Source organism: Rana temporaria, chromosome 13 (genome assembly GCF_905171775.1).
Source record: "Rana temporaria chromosome 13, aRanTem1.1, whole genome shotgun sequence".
Lineage (NCBI taxonomy): Eukaryota > Metazoa > Chordata > Amphibia > Anura > Ranidae > Rana > Rana temporaria.
This window is the reverse complement of record NC_053501.1, coordinates 80,354,241-80,371,433: the sequence shown is the minus strand read 5'-3', so window position 1 is coordinate 80,371,433 and position 17,193 is coordinate 80,354,241. Positions and strand designations below refer to the sequence as shown.

At 38.6% G+C, this 17,193-nt stretch overlaps 1 protein-coding gene across 20 annotated transcripts in view; it reads right to left on the bottom strand.

Moving 5' to 3' along the window:
• Positions 1-17,193, bottom strand: part of GPHN (gephyrin) — a 780,484-nt gene that overhangs the window by 125,825 nt on the left and 637,466 nt on the right. The window lies entirely within an intron of this gene.

Below are 17,193 nucleotides of genomic sequence, written 5' to 3'. Positions count from 1 at the left end.
CAGGTCAGAACGCGGTGACGTAAAACACGACGTGCTGAAAAAAAAAATTCAATGCTTCCAAGCATGCGTCGACTTGATTCTGAGCATGCGCGGGTTTTGAACTGATGCTTTTGTGTACTAACCATCGGTTCGGACCTATCGGGCAGCGGTCAATCGGTTCGATTTTAAAGCAAGTTCTAAAATTTTGGTCCGAAGGACAACAGACCGAACGGGCCGTACACGCAGTCGGTTTGGACCGATGAAACTGGACTTCGGGCAGTTTTCATCGGTTTGGACCGACTGTGTGTACGCGGCCTAAGTGTACCTACATCAGTAGTACATCTTTGACAAGTTGATGTAGGTGCTTTGCCCCAAGAACGCAGCTTCAAAGGAGTATAATGAGTTCTATAAAAAATAAACAGCTGTGTCAAACACTGTGAGTAGGATAGGGATACCCCAAATAAGTTCTTCATAGGTTGCTCCCACTCCTTATCACTAAGTGTCTCCAATTCTCTACGCCACTGTCTAGAGCTACCCTTGGTTCTAGTTATCTCTTGTAGAGAAGAATATATGTTCCCTATGATACCCTGTTTAGATAATTTTACAGTTACTGCCATAGCTAGAATTGATAAAAGGTTATATTTTAGTAAAAAAGGATTTGCTTGACTCTGTAGAGCATGTCGCAGCTGTAAATATTGAAAAATGTCTTATTAGGCAAATTATATTTCTCTGCCAGTTTGTCAGCACCCATCAACTCTATACCTGCTGGTAGCTATCATACATGTCAAAGCTTGTTCCTACCTGTCACATGTAGCATGTATATTTTGAAAGGAAACTTTTCAGTGAGCACACATTGAGTTATTTCAAATTAGCATAAAGTATTATTTTAAACTATTCTTGTTCCGTTTTTTTTTGTGCTTCTTAAGGTACTCATACACATTTATTTACAGATCATACAAAAATTCAGCATTACCCAGAAAACAACACGTGGTTTAATTAAACTGCAATAATGGCATTAAGCAGCAATTTTCATGCAATTTGAACCAGTTAGGGTCTATGCATACTACAGAAAAAGTTTCAAACAAAACTGTGAAATTATTAAAACTATAAGTGTTATGATGCTTTAATACCTTGGTTGTTCTTGGTACTGCAAGAGCATGCCCAGTCTGTCCCCCTGTTCCAACTCTACATACAACTCTCATGTCTAAGCCTGCCTCCAGCTTTAACAGTATGGTCTCTTTACTTTTGACACAACCCTGGGTGTGTCCAACTTTCCTTCTTCTGACCTCAAATAAAAATGTTAATGAAAGAAAAAGTGGATATTTTGCCCATTGCAATCTACATTGCAAGGGTTTTTTTCTTAGAAAGTTTAGCAATATGATGGTGAAACCACTCAATTATGCATGTCCCTAGTTTTAAGCAGTAGGCCTTAATATCCAATACTGCAAATTAGTTTTCCCCCCACTGTTATTTTTCATATTCATATACAGTATATCTAGACTTCCCACATGCTATAGTTTTACTTACCATATTTCTTGGAGTTTATTAAGTGACACAGGATTCTGAGAGAACTGGCGTACACTGTCACACACAGAATACAATTTGGAAGAAGAATTTGGACATTGGCAACAACAAAAAAAACAGTGGCCAGCCTGCTGTTCCCACTTCCATTATCAGCATTCCTCAGGTTTTTAAGTGCTGAAAGGGTCAAATTCAAATCCCACGGAGTCACAGGTGGTTGCACAGAAGGAGCTACATGAGACACACCCAGCACAAATGTCTTAACCAATGGTTGAGAGATTTGCAATGGTTGAGAAATTTGCCTCTTTATGGTATTTGGAGACAGGTGCTGTTCCAGACCTAATTATAAAATAGTCATGGGGTAAAAACTTTGTTAATTGCACTATAAGTAAGTCTTCCATGTGTGATGGTAGATCTTGCAGGTGGTAGACATCTTAGATTTTAACAGCGGGGGGAATTACAAGAAAACAAGGGCTTTCAGATCAATGCAGTTAAAGCCAGTGACCATGAAGGAGTCTTAGACCCTTCCTTTAGACAGAAGATCTGTTTGATCTGGGGGAGCCTATAGGGTTTCTGTCAACAGTTTGATCAAATCAGTACCACATTCACCTGGGCCAGTTTGAAGCTAAACATATCACCCGAACGCCCTTCATCTCAATCCTGCTGCGTAGACAAGGAAGGCGTTTCAGAGATCCAGCTGAGACCTTTTAGCATTTTTGAACTGTTGCATTACATGGTCATTCAAAATATGTGCCAACTGTTTACTCAAATACAGAGGTAGTTCTGATGTGCTGGAAAGATGGGGGCTTGCAAGTAGCCATCCTTGATATCCACAGTAAAGAGAGCTAAGGGACGCTTGGATACTCCAAATAGGCATGAATACATGCGGCGGCAGGGTATTCCTCGGCCACTTATGATCGGCAATCTGCAGTGAAAGCTTCCTGGTGGAATAGCTCAGGCGTGTTCAGACTTGTACCCAAAGACGTCTGAGCTCATCCTTGGTCCACAGAGGCTATAAAGTCTCCCTTATGAGGGGAAGTTATTGAGACCTGGTGGATTCAATGCAACATTTTTAGATCCGAATAAAATACATTTTAAAGCGGTATTAAACCCAAAAGCAAGCATTATACTGCAGCTTACCAATTCATAGATGTGGCTGCATGAATTTTCTTTTTAGACTTTAGTTTCTTTATTGTACAACCCTTGGGTACACATGAAGCAGCTGCCGAGAGCAGAGGAGTTCTTATGACTGGAGGTGACCAGGTCACTGTAGGTGGCAGCAAGGACTAACTGAGGTGAAACCGTATGTCTCTTGTGAATAAGAGCAATTGCAGTAAGATGCTACCTCATGTTGAAAAGTTGAAAGGGAACAGAGCAGAGTGTGTGTGCGTGACACTCTAACCAGTGACGCAGCACTTAGTTGCTCAGCGTATTAATTCTTTCCTTGGAAACCGAAGGGAAACAGGTGAAATAATGGCGTCCGCCACATCTAAAAAAGATATTCAGATGCTCCTGATGCTCAGCCCACATGTCTACTTATTAATGAATGTGTCACACCAAAAAAGTCTGGAAAGTGTGAACGCAGAGCCCAGTGCTTGAAGGTCACATTCCAAGCAGGCCCTGAAATTGTCCAGTCCAGTCTCCAAAGTTCTTTCTGGGAATACACCAATCTGGATATCTCTATAAAATGCATAAATATATCAGTCCAAGCAGTGTGCAGATGAAGTCTTGATTGAAAAAAAAAAAAAAACATAACGCTGAAGATGAAATGGCTAGAAAAACAGGTAAGCTTTTCTCAGTAGAGAAAAGACATGCATCTTTCGAGGGCACTAGCAAAAAACAGAAGCATGCTGGGAGTGTAAAGGGTTATACTAGATTGGCCACTGTTATTTTGTTGCCAGTGTTCAAATCCTTCTGTAGGCCGCAGTATAACCCAATTGTCTCTGAATCCTGTCTCTCCTAATGAACAAGAAAGAAAGAAAAACTTTTACTGGGATGAAAAACTGAAGTAAATGTAAGAGATAAATAAGAATAAAAAAATTACAAATTAAATCAATTACATAAATAAACCCACTTACCTGCAGGGGGTACAATACACTATATTAACATTGATCTTCAGGTTTCATTTAACTTTAAATAGTTATTTTGGACTAAGCTGGTTGAAAATTTCTGTTTACTTAACTAACAGTTGCGGTGGCTGGGAGAACTGTATGTAGCCTCAATGACATAGAATACAGCGATGTGTTTTGGAAGTGGGATGAGGACTTCCTGTCCATCTTCTGAAACAAAATCAAGTCAGGCAGAGTGCAGCCAATCAGAGGAAGCATGGTCAAAACAAACTATTTAAAGTTAAATGAAACCTGGAGGCCAGCTTTAATGCAGAGGGAGCTGACTTTTATTACTCCAGTAAAAAACATTTCTCATATGCTGGGTAAAAATGGCAATACTTGACCAAGCACTACACACATAGTTCCCCATATTACTCCAGTCAAGAAGTTTCTACTCTTCTGCATTAGGTTATAGGCCAAACTACATTATCTCAAGGAATAATATTTAATCACTGTGAGAAATTGCCCACAGTGAGTTATTTTAAACAGAAACAATTAACACAAAATATCACCTAATTGAAGCATTTTCATAAATAATGCAGCCTGAAGTTGAGAGTTGCCCACTTGTAGAATAAGGTCCAAGCTGCTCATTTTAATTTATGTTTATAATAACTGGTAAAATGGAAGGTCTTATGGTTGTAACCCACAGACCATCTCGCATCTGTTAAGTGCTGGTCTTCCCTGGTAGCTAGTGAAATCCAGCAAAATGGTCAAGACCTTGTTTACGTTTTTGGCACCATATTGAAACCCTGACACAATAAAGTCCTGACACTGTAGGCTATAATAGTTCACACAGTGTTCCACAAAAGTAATGTATCTTAGGGAAAAAAAGTATCCTAGATGAATACTATATAGTACCAGTCTTAATGCCTGCCTACCTTGAGGTTTTCAAGACTCTTCTTGTTGCATTCTTCAAAATATAAAATAAGAAATCCAACAAGGAGCGTTGGAATTCCTTTTAAAGGTCACACCAGTTATACAGGAACCGGGGACTCAAGGGCAGAGTCAGTAGCAGTCTTCACTTGCTTATCCTTCAATGCAAAGTGTATAATCTGGCATGCCTAAACTTCAACTTTTAATTCACTGATTCAATTATAGTACAAACATTCTTACTCAGAAGACAAGCTTGCCTTCTTTGTTACTGCAGTTCTCCTGTGTGTTTTCCAGAAACATGAAACAGTGTGGTCGATTTACTGGATGAACAAAATTGGTACAGCTTTGTGTCATTCACTAAGAAAAGTTAAAAGTCATTTTGAGGTTGTATACCCTTTTAGTAAATCAACCACACTGAATTTTTTTGTGGGCCTGAGGTATACACCCTTAAGACACGATATACTGTTTACACATACACACTGCAAAGCTATACAACATCATGCTTTTAGGGTCCTAATGAAGATTTGTGAAGGCACTGCCACAATAATTAGGAGAAATGGGTTCCTCTATTGGGCAAATCTGTTTCTGCATTTAGTGTTAGAGCTTTAACATTAAACATATTATATTACATATATATATATATATATATATATATATATATAATGGCTGAGATTGTTCATGCCCATGAGATTTTTTTTATTAGTGAATGTGATACTATTAGACATTTTATTTATTAAGAAGTTTGCCCCAGCAGGGATGACTGAACCCACAAATCTTCATATCTCAATCCCTTCTTCACTGGAAGCAATGTTGGCACTTTGTGGGTGTAATTATATGCTTATATCAAAACCTGAAACAAAACATACATACTGTAACAGGTGTCACATTTCTTGGTCATGCCTATATCAACAAGTGCTAATTGTAAAATCAATTGAATACAGTAGACACATGGGAGAGCATGGGCATGCTATGGGTACATGACAGAGCACACACTACTATGGAAGGCAGGCTCAAGGTGACATTGACCTATGAATGTGCTTTATTTAGCCAATAAACAACTAAACACCTAAAACTAACTTTCCTATGTCTGTCCTCGAAGGAGGCCAATTGCATATTATCAGTTTTCTACATGGATTTATAAGTAAAAAAATAAGCAAACAAATGATCTAATTTATATAAATGGTGGAAGCAAAGAGAAAACAAAAGTGGACTAGTTATCAATAACAATGATTAAATTTTGTCTTTTATTCTCAGGGAAAATTAAATAAAACATTTGTTTGACTGCCATAACAAATGTACCATGTCACTATAAATTCCGTAAATTATTCCCATAGCAATTATAAAAAATATAAAACCAGGATCTATTAGTATTCTCTGAAGAATTGTCTATTTAGATTAGGTCTAGGGTGGAGGGTAATGAAGTCAACATGGACCTATTTTTATACTTACCTTTGCAGAACTGGTTTATAGATCTTATTTTGTGAAACTTTCCCCACTGATCCCCAGTTCCTAGCACTACTGCTGCTACTGTTTCTCCTAACTTATACCAACAGGATCAACACACATAGGCTTATTTATGATGGCAAAAAACAAGGGGCGGTAAACTACTATAACCAAGTAAAATATAATTTCACTACTCTGATCTATAAATATTAATCTAAATGGTTGATATGGGTTACACATTGCCACTAAATATTAGTGCTGTGGGAATGTAGTCCTCTTTTATGTGTATTTATTTTATTAAATGTTACTTCCCTTGTAGAATTTGCAATGAAACAAGAAATGTAATAGTTTGCGTGACTCTGCAAATGTTATTTAGCCTAAATCATTGAACTATTTCTACACGTTACTTCAACTACTTCTACTTTCCTGCCTCAAAAAGAAAGACTTGCCACCCAGAAAGCCAAGAAATTTAAAGAACATATCTGGGCAAAATAAAAATTTAATATGCAGTATCTAACAGCAATTGTAAAGAGAGCATTGGGAAATGTGATATGTTATGGTTTTTATTTTGCACAGCCATTCACTTTAAAATGTTCCAAAATCATGTGCTAAAAATTGCTAAACGCAAATAAGTGCTATTAAAGAAGGAAAAAGGAATGATTGACCCTCTGTCCTTTCTACCTCCTTATTAGCCCATGAAGATGCCCACCACACTTTTGTGACACAAAGGAATAGGAAAGTTCGTTGGAGAAGTTGAAGTCACTATTTGCATATTAGATCACTCAAGCTTTGGGATTTGCTGAAGTACTAAAGGATATATGTGAGAATAAGGGCAGTCATACCACCCACTGCTGATGTGTTTTTAGCACTTTGTCACCTTACCACCTCCCTCCCAGTGTTTATGTTCATAGTTTCAGCATGTTAATGGTGTCAGGGGCATGCCATTTTAAGCTTTCCTAAGGTAAGCATTTTAAATAACCAGCAGTCACTGGTTTTACATTTTTATTTAGTGTTTATTTAAATAAGTCTGATAGTGCTTAAAACTGAACTCTAGACAAAACTTTACATTTGGACAAACTGGGGAGGGAGTCTGAACATCGGTAAGGTGTTTACTGCGGTCTATATCCCTATTCTCATTTATATTTCATTTTTATTGCTGTTGGAGGATTTTACCTCACTTCCAGATTCTGTGACACAGCAGGCAATGAGAGTCACCATTCTATTCAAAAGAAAAACTTGTTTTGTCGGGAGTGCCCTTTTAAAGGCAGCATAAGCAGCACTGCAATAAGGTCATAAGGGTAAAATTGTAACCTTTACAGCAGGAGTTCGAAAGTAACACACACAACCATATGGTTGTAGAAGATATTTTCCCCCTCATTAGCTTCAAAAAAACGTTCTAATGTTTAGGTTGTGTTCTCTACTTACATAGCAATAGCACAGTGATATCAATTAAAAACAAAAACAAGTTACAAACATCAATATTCAATGAACACTACATGAATACAGTGAGTATAAATGGTAGTGTAATTATACATAAAAAACAAATAACAACCATGCCAATGATTGCATTCCTTTCTACAACATGCAAGTTGTGTCATTCACCCCTCACCTCATTTTTTTAATGATATAATCAGATTTGACAGTGTTTGCTATGAGTAATTTGCATAATTACTGGAGTTTCAAATGTCACATTATCTGAGCAACCAATTCTTTGAAGCTTAAAAGGCACGTTTATTGCTTTCCAATTTCCTTTTGCAAAACTGAAAATATGGACTTTGTTCTTTGAAGTAGTACCATTTGAAAGCAATTTTGTGGGATACTGACCCATGCTTCATTAGTTAATTTTCAATACCAATGGATCAGTGGAAAAAAAAGTAGTGAACATTTAACATTTTTACTTACAAAAATGTAATATCTGATACTGAGGATTTACCAAGTTTATCATTGGTTTAGTGCTAAATAAAAGACTGCAGTCATTGTGAGATCATAAAACTATATGTCTTATTCCTTTCTCATTCAGTAATCTTCATGACACAGGTAAACCAAACAGCAATGTTACAAATAGAAGCTGAAATAACTTAGATTTAGAGCCATACCTATGCACTACATTAGATGTTTACCAAAATATATAAGGTTTAAAGGGGAACTGGCTAGATCTATTACACTGTTGCAGAGCGAACTTTTGTCCGATGAAAAGCAAAAAAGTTTGTCTGATGGAGCGTACACACGGTCGGATTTTTTGGAAATCTTGCTTATTTTGAAGTTTGTTGGCAAAAAGTCCTACCGTGTGTATGGGCCTTAAGAAAGGTGCACTAAAGTGTGGAACTGGGAGTTCTTGGTGACCTAAAATAAGTAGGTTAGGCAGGTTTTTCCCTGGCAATGTAATTTATTTATTTATAAAAATGCTTATTGAGAGCGCAGTCTTTACCCGAGGGCCTTGATGCGCTCATAACCAACATATCCCATATACATTAGAAGATCTCTCAGCCTAGTACACAGTGAAACAATGATAAAACCAAATAAAAACAGAATTTAAGAAAAATTAGATATGTCTGACCCTAAGTTGGGTCATAAGCTTGTGAAAATAAAAGTTTTTAAAAATTTCCTAAACTTTAATAGATCATTCTCAAGTCTCATATATAGAGGTAAGGAATTCCAAAATGTGTCTCCTTGTACATTCAACGTCCTCCCTCAACATTTTACTTTTTTGAATTTAGGAATGATCAATTTTGCCTGATTAGCAGATCTCAATGATCTGCTAGGAGCATAAAAGGGCAGATTTTTCCTGCAGGTACCCTGGACCTTTCCCATTGATGGCTTTATGCACCACACAACCCACTTTAAACAAAACCCGTTCGGTGACGGGTAGCCAGTGCAGTGCTTTCAAAGATGGAGCGATGTGGTCCCTACGACCCACACACGTTAGTAGCCTTGCTGAGGCGTTTTGAATCAGCTGGAGCTTGTGCAAGATGGTTTTTGGAAGCCCCATATATAGAGCATTACAATAGTCCAGCCGACTGCCGATAAAAGCATTGACCATGGGTACTTTATCCGCTTCATCGATGAAATGGAATATGGAACGCAGAAGTTTCAATTGGTAGTGACAAGAACTTACCACCTGGTTTACCTGCGCCTTTAGTGTCAATTTAGAGTCTAGGATGATTCCCAAGTCCTGAACCTGGGTGGCCGGAGACAGAGATGGAATAAACGAAGTCGACCAAGGGGGACAGTCAGTCGAACTGACTTTGCTCTGATTACTGAGGATGATCTATTCGGTTTTCGAGCCATTTAGTTTTAAATAATTGGCTTCCATCCAGGACTGTATTTCCTCTAAGCATGAAGCCAGATCCACTTGGGCTTCCTCATTCTTGGGCAGCTTGAAGTAAATCTGGGTGTCGTCTGCAAAGACGTGGAAGCGGAGGTTGTGGCGCCGTATGATATACAGCAGTGGCCGCATATAGATATTAAACAGGATCGGCGATAAAGCCAAACCCTGGGGGACCCCGCAAAACAGGGGACTATTAGATGAGTGAAACGTCCCCAGTTTTACACTCTGAACCCTGTCCTGCAGGAATGAGGCCATCCATGTCAATGCCATATCATCTAGCCCAGCCACAGACATCAGCCTCTCCAGCAGTCTAGTATGGTCGATGGTATCGAATGCAGCCGACAAGTCCAGCAGTACCAATGCCGAAGCCTCATTGCTGTCCAAGGCCCAGAGGCAATCCTCCTGAACTTTAATCAGAGTTGTCTCTGGACCTCTACCAGGACGGAATCCAGACTGGTAATCATCAAAAATGGTATTAGACTCCAAATGAGGCTGAAGTTGCCACACCACGGCTCTCTCCATGATCTTAGCTAAAAAAGGCAAGGTAGAAATAGGTCGGTTATTGCTCAAATCGGATCGTGGCAAGTTAGACTTCTTCAGGAGGGGGATTATTACCACCTGCTTCAGAATACCTGGCACTATTCCAGTGGCAAAGGACATACTGATAATACTGCTATAAATGGTGCCAAGGCAAAAGCGGAGTCCTTCACCAACTGCGCAATGCAGGGATCAAGTGAGGAGGACGAGGCTCTAAGAGAGGATAGTCAAAATCTCTGCGCTAGTAACCGCAGAGAAACTAGTAAAACGTATCCTTTCATACACAGGAGAGCTTTCTGTATAGCAAGAATCAGGTATATTGTTTCTTATATCTATAATTTTTTGCTTGAAATATCCTGCTAAATTCTCAAACAGTTCCAGAGAAAGTTCCTCCTTAGTGTCCAAGCAGATAGGGTTTGCGAGGCTATTAGCAACTTTAAATAATTCTGCGGCCTTATTTTTTGCCAACTTAATTCTTCCTGTTAAGTGTGTTTTTTTGGCTATTTTTATTTCAACTTTATATTTTTTTAGAGCTGCCGTATATGCCTCACTAGTAATGGGATTGGGATCTTTCCTCCATCTTTTTTCTAACGCTCTGCAACTCCATTTTAGCGTACGGGTATTCTGATTAAACCAAAGTGGGTTATTTGTTGGAGATCTTATATTTTGAGTCTGTTTTTTTGGAGCCAGACAATCTAAAGTTTTTGTTATAGCCAAGTTAAATACTTCTATTTAATCCTCAACACTCTATCTTTTTAAATGTCATAATATCTGCGTTCTCCAGAAATATTCTGGAGAATGCCTCTACTGAAACCTTAGAATAATTACGTATTAAAAAAAGTTTAGAAACTCTGTTAGGTATGTGAGGAGGTTTTTTGGGTGCTTTACCCACTATTTTAAAACTGATAAAAAAGTGATCGCTCCAAACCACCTCCAAGGGGGGGGTTAAGTCCTGGTTACACAACCATTATGCAATATCCAGTCTAATGTATCCCAGACTATTAGCATAGTGAAGAAGTTGCTGAGCTTCTGTGTTGCTGATATCGTCAGCCCAAATATTAAAATCTCCCAAGACTAAAGATTTGGGGAACTGCAACACGTAGGCAGATAGAAATTCTGTGATATCCTCCAAAAAAGTGGTATTCATATTTGGAGGATGATAAAATGATAGTGAGGCCAACATCTTCAGAACTTTTCCTCCACCTTAACGCTAAGCTTTCTAACGAAGCATAATTTTCAGAGCTGTAAAGCCTCGTACACACGATCAGTCCATCCGATGAGAACGGTCTGAAGGACCGTTGTCATAGGTTAATCGTTGAAGCTGACTGATGGTCCGTCACGCCTACACACCATCGGTTGAATAACCGATCGTGTCAGAACGCGGTGACGTAAAACACAACGACGTGCTGAAAAAAATGAAGTTCAATGCTTCCAAGCATTCATCGACTTGATTCTGAGCATGCGTGGATTTTTAACCGATGGTCGTGCCTACTAACGATTGGTTTTGACCAATCGGTTAGGAATCCATAGGTTAAATTTAAAGCAAGTTGGCTTTTTTTAACCTATGGTTAAATAACCTATAGGGCCCACACACGATCGGTTTTGACCGATGAAAACGGTCCATCATTAATGACCTCAAAAATACCGCTCTGAAAAATGAGGGCTATGCCTCCTCCTCTTTTAAATTGGCGGTCACACTTCACTATTTTATATCCACCTGGAACTAACTCCTCCAACCGCGGGAGAGAAGCAGCGAAGAACCACGTCATGGCAAGGAAATACAGGTAATGTTCTACTATTGGGTCATAAATGGGCGCTGCATTTTTTGTAGCTGAGCGGACATTTATGAGACCTGCCTTTAAGATCTCAGGCATTTTTACTGAAACATCATGGGGTAACCTATTGTCCTTTACTGCTAGGTCAATATATGTGGGTTCAAACCAATGATCACATTTTTTCCCTGTAGAGCTGCGCATAATATTATACTTTGTAATTTTACCCTTAGTGCGATCATTTAAAGAGTAACACTTATTTAACTTTTTTAGGTATTCAAAGGAGTAGTATATCGGTAATACAATCAACGCTCTATCTTCTGCCATATTAATCCAAGAAAAAATACACCATGCTACACACAATTGAAAAAAATAACCATACAGTGCTTAATAAAAGTAACCCAAAGCAGATCTAAACTTTAAAATATACGATCAGAGATAAAAACTCTCAATCTAAGCATACAGTAGAATCAAAGTGAATTAAGTCCTACTGGTTAAGATCTATTTCTGTTTAAAAGATGCATTAGTTGTCTCTCACCCATCTGCTGTTCACCTATCGGGCGGTATTAGAGCCAAAGATGTTTAGCTCTTATCGTCCAATACTTCAGGGGAGTTCAGCCGTCTCCACCGCTTCAGCCGTGTATTCCAGGGGAGACACAGCGGGAGTCTCTCACACCACCGCTGCCCCTCAGCCAGGTGTTCCTCTGTACAGGGAGGGCACTACAGGAGCCTCTCACGTCCCTGTCGCCACTTGGCAGGTGTTTCCCTGTCCAGGGGGGGTCGGCTTTAGCCTCTCACACCACCTCCGCCTCTCACTCTGCCTCCGTCACCACTGCTCAGCCAGGTGCTTCTCCATTCAGGGGAGGGGGGGGGATCGGCGGCAGCCTCTCACACCACCGTCGCTAAAAAGACTCCCTGGAGACAGGACACTAATCTCTCAGTCCCACACTAAAGTTATGGAGGAGTGACGGGGTGACAGGTCAGGAAGGAGATAGTCAATCCGCGCTCAGAGCTCAGAGGTGCCGGCCACGGTGCACCCCCGGCCGGATAGCTGCTCAGGAAACACTGAGGCTTCTAAGGCCTCACTAGGCCGCAGTAGGCCAGGGACTCCACGGACCCCTCCGACTGCCAGGCGGGCCTCCGGACCATACCAGGTAGGTGTATGGGTAAACAAATGTGGTCGGAAGACTCAGTACCTTGTGTGGAGCTCCTCACCCCAGGTATTGTCATTCAGTGCTGTTAACGGCTTTGGTCCCATCTAATGATTGCTCATTAATAAAGAACAGGAAACATTGTTCCATATATTTTGGGCATGCCCTAGGATTAGACAATACTGGTTGGAAGTACAAAGGGTCTCCCAAAAATGTACATCTTATCCAGTATTGGATGTCCCTGCCTTTTTTCTGCTACATCTCTCAGAAATACCAACACAGATATATAAAAATTTGGTATTTGTCATTTGATTAATGAGGCTAAAGCAGGGATTGGTTAAAACTCGAAAAACCCAAGGCCACCGTCGATTGCAGAATAGCTTAATAGGGTTAGAAAGGTGGGAGCCATAGAGGACTTGGTGCTCTCGGCCCAAGACAGAAAAGAGCAATATAATGAAACTTTGACAGCATGGAATGTAATTGTATATTCAGAGGAGGGGACGAGACTGTTAGGGAATATAAGTGAAGAATAAGTCTGCCTGACTATGATTTGGAGGTCCTGCTTCTTGAAGGAGTGGGGGGACCTGCGGAAGAGGAGGAAAGGAGGTTTTGTTCTGTTAGACTAAGGCTGCTTAAGACACTGGTCTGGAGTAGGGGGGGTTTGGTGGGGGGAAAAAACAAGGGGGATGAATAGGAGGTACATTTAAACTTAAAGTATACAATTATGTGGATTTTTGAAGATAAGATAAGATAAGGAGGGTATAGAACCCAGCCGGCCGGTTCTGGAGGATACAGGCAGGGCAGGGCAGGGATATGTAAAGGCGAGATGTGATGGAATGTTCTACATATTTGTACATGTAATAGAACATGTTGGAATTAACTATCTGTACAACCCTCTATTTTGAAAACATAAAGAATAATTAATATATATATATATATATATATTAAAAATAAATAAAACAGCATATTATATATTCATAGATATTTTCATATGTGCAGATCAATAAGCAACAGAAAGAAGAGGTGGTTTTATGTTTCTTGAACTTCCTGTACCATGTTACAATTTTTTTTATGTAGCCACATGTTACCATATGGGGCCAGAAAAGGGAATCTAAATTAAAATAAATGATCAAATAAGTACCCTAAACCCTGAAGCCAAAACTAACCTTACCCCCAAGTTAATCCCTTACATTAATTTAATCCTTACAGTAGCATATTTAGCCTAATATCTGCTCTATAAGCAGTAGCTAATAACGCCCTCAGACTTGAATCCTTTAAAAACACTCTGCTTATTCCCTTCAATAATAAACACTTAACCACACGTACAATTTAATTTTAATGCTATATAGTGTTTCATACCACTCAGGACCTGCCAGAAATATTGCCAAGTACTAGGTCCTCAGCGTAATTATACAATTTCTATAAGGACATTAGTTGTTTTGAAATTTGTATGTTCTTCCCATCTGCTAACAGGTGTTCTTGCTTTCTCCACAATGCAAACAATATATTTCTATTAAAACACATCTCAGACAAAAATGTCAGTCGGTTATAATCCTATACTATACTATTTTCATTACAATTGCCTGCATTTTTCAGCCTGTTAATAAAACAAAGATTGTGGTACTGACTCTGCGGAGTTCTCTCTGCTTATCATGGTTAGAGCAGAATGGGTTGTGTGACTTTGACAGGTCATATGACTGAGCTTTCCTCTTTTACCCTTCTCATTCACTGCTATTGCACTCTGTTGGCTTTAGACAACCTCAGCCAGTGGCGCCCATTGTAAAATTGTACAGTACACAAATGGTGTTTTTATTTTTAATGGATCCCTATCTGTACTTGGCTGTGTTGAGGGCATTGCACTATAAGCACATAGTTTGATGCAAAGCAATAACAGTCCATAAGCCAATTAACCTCATAATCTACATCCCCCTTTTTTTTCTTTAAATAAAATACGTTAAATATAGCAAAATATGGTAACTATGTTATATGCCTTATCATTTTTATGAGTGATTTTTTGGTGCACAATTGCCAATTTACTTATTGCTTAAAATATAAGTAATTATTTGAAGATTGTGTAAAATCTGTTGTCAATTTAGGCTACACATTCTACTAAGAAAACAGAGAACATTACAAGAAATATTTTATAGATAGATAAAGGCCAAGTCAAGTAACACAGAATCTTGTATTACTATTTTGTAAAGTGTCTTGGTGTACCAACAATTGCAAAAAAAATTACACTGATCAATTATTGTGTAATCATGTAAGAAAATGCAAAACAAGACAAAAAAAATGGCTATTATCATTGCCAAATAAAAACCTTCTAACAAGATGCCAAACCAGGTCAGATATAATCTTGTAAGAGGATACTGCTGTTAATAATGTACATAACCCTTCCTTGTTTTGGATTTTTTTAAAGTTACATGTACAGTGGCTCAAGACTGTGGAGAGCCAGCTCCTGCAGCCAGGACACGAGAGAGACAGTCTGGGGCAGAGCATGGTTTGTTTTGTAGTACACAAACATATTACAAATCAGTCAGATACAGCAGTTTAGTTTTCCAGGATATTATTATTATTATTTCAGCTTAAAAGTTTGTCTGTGAATGTCCTTAAGTCTGGGTTCACACTTAATCCGGGTGTGGCTCACAGCAGGAGTTCTCCGTTTCAGGGATGATTCAGAAGGTAAACCTGCATTCAATTCGCATAAGTGTGAACCCGGACTAAAGCATTTTTTCCTTTAATAAAAACAAAACAAATAATAATAAAAATGCCCACACCATAGGATTCAACATTCAAGCCCCATGTATCCCTTTGTTGCCCTTAATATTCCATCTTGCTTTTAGCCGTTTTGCGGCACTTAGCACTGGTGCCACTAGGGGGAGTTGGCGGCACTCTCTGTCCCTCACAGGCGCTCTTTACCACGGGACCTACCTCTCTGGTGCGGCTGTGTTCAGCAGCGCTTGCGTCACCACTTCTACTACCTTGTGATGGTTAGATAGGTAAGGGTTGTAATTACAACTATTTTTATCTTTCCTATTTTACTGACGTTCTGTCCCTGGTCCTTTAGTTTTTATCTAATTACACATTTATTATTATTATTAATTTCCCTATATGACAGAACCCTCTCACCTGAATATTGAATGAGGCTTATTTTAGAAACTGTAGTAATTCACCATCTAATCACTTTTCAAAAACTAACTTTCAAGTACATTTTGCTATCCATTACTGTACGCATATTTATTTTTTGTTTCTATACCTATTCCATCTATTTTCCATTCCTTTCAATGATGTATGTTGTAGCATACTTCCATGAGCGCACACTCCCTCTTGGCTTGCCCCTTTTCCCTTGTTAGTTGTGGATGGCATATCTTATTGTATTGACACTTCATTCAATCAATTAACATCCACATACTTTTTATGAAATATTATATTGCTCTATTCTACTCGGTGTGTCCCAACATCTCCCCGCCTGGCATGGTGCATGCGGATCTGTTGTGCTGACGGTTTGGGTGTCTCTCTGTTCCAATCGAATGTCCTGATCGTTTTTAATGGTGCTTTATTGCTCGTAATACAGTAAATATACTTTCACTTTTACTTTTATAATTTTGTAATACTATGTGTTCTGTATAATTCAAAAACCAATAACAGTCCGTTTCTCTCCAGAGATACTACTAGCTCCAGAAGATGCGTTTTTCACGAAACATGTCAAGCTAACAATGGTCTTATGTATCACAGTCATACACGTCCCTTGTGAGATGTGTTGACTTTTTCCGGACTTTCATTGGATTAACTGTTACTGCAGTTGCTGCTGCAGTTCCTTTTAATTTTTATCAATTTTATTTCATTGTACCGTTTTCTTTTCTAATAATCTTTTTTGGTTATTTGTTAATAAATTCATTTGTATTTTTATAATTGGTGCCTACAAAGTCCATTTCTTTGTACTTTCAACATTTCTGCTCTATAATGTACCCCAGTTGGCTTTATGATAGCAACTCGTAACCAGTTTGCAAAATTATCCACAGTATTAAGGAGTTGAGAATCCTCACATAATAAATTATGCAAATATTTTAATAATCTATCCAATCATGTGCAGATGAAATAAGCAAACATGAATTTGCTTTTCACATAACTGGATAAATGAAGTGAATATTCAAAAAATATATTGTGTGAAGACTGTCAACCCCTCCAGTAAGTTAGGCTTTATTCATCTGGGTAGACATGATTTTTTTTCCAAGATAACACTCATTTACCATGGCACGTTGCAAAACATGCCATGCAAAATACATAGTTGACAGATTTCCACACTTCCTGTGCAATATGTTCTTGAATGTTCTTAGTTTAAAATACACACACAGAAAAAAAAACACAATTTCGGAGACATACAGGAAAAGTGATGTATAGTAGAGCTGGATATGCATGCACAATTAAAAAATATAACTACGTATATTCACAGCTAGATAATATAAAAAACATAAGAAATGTAT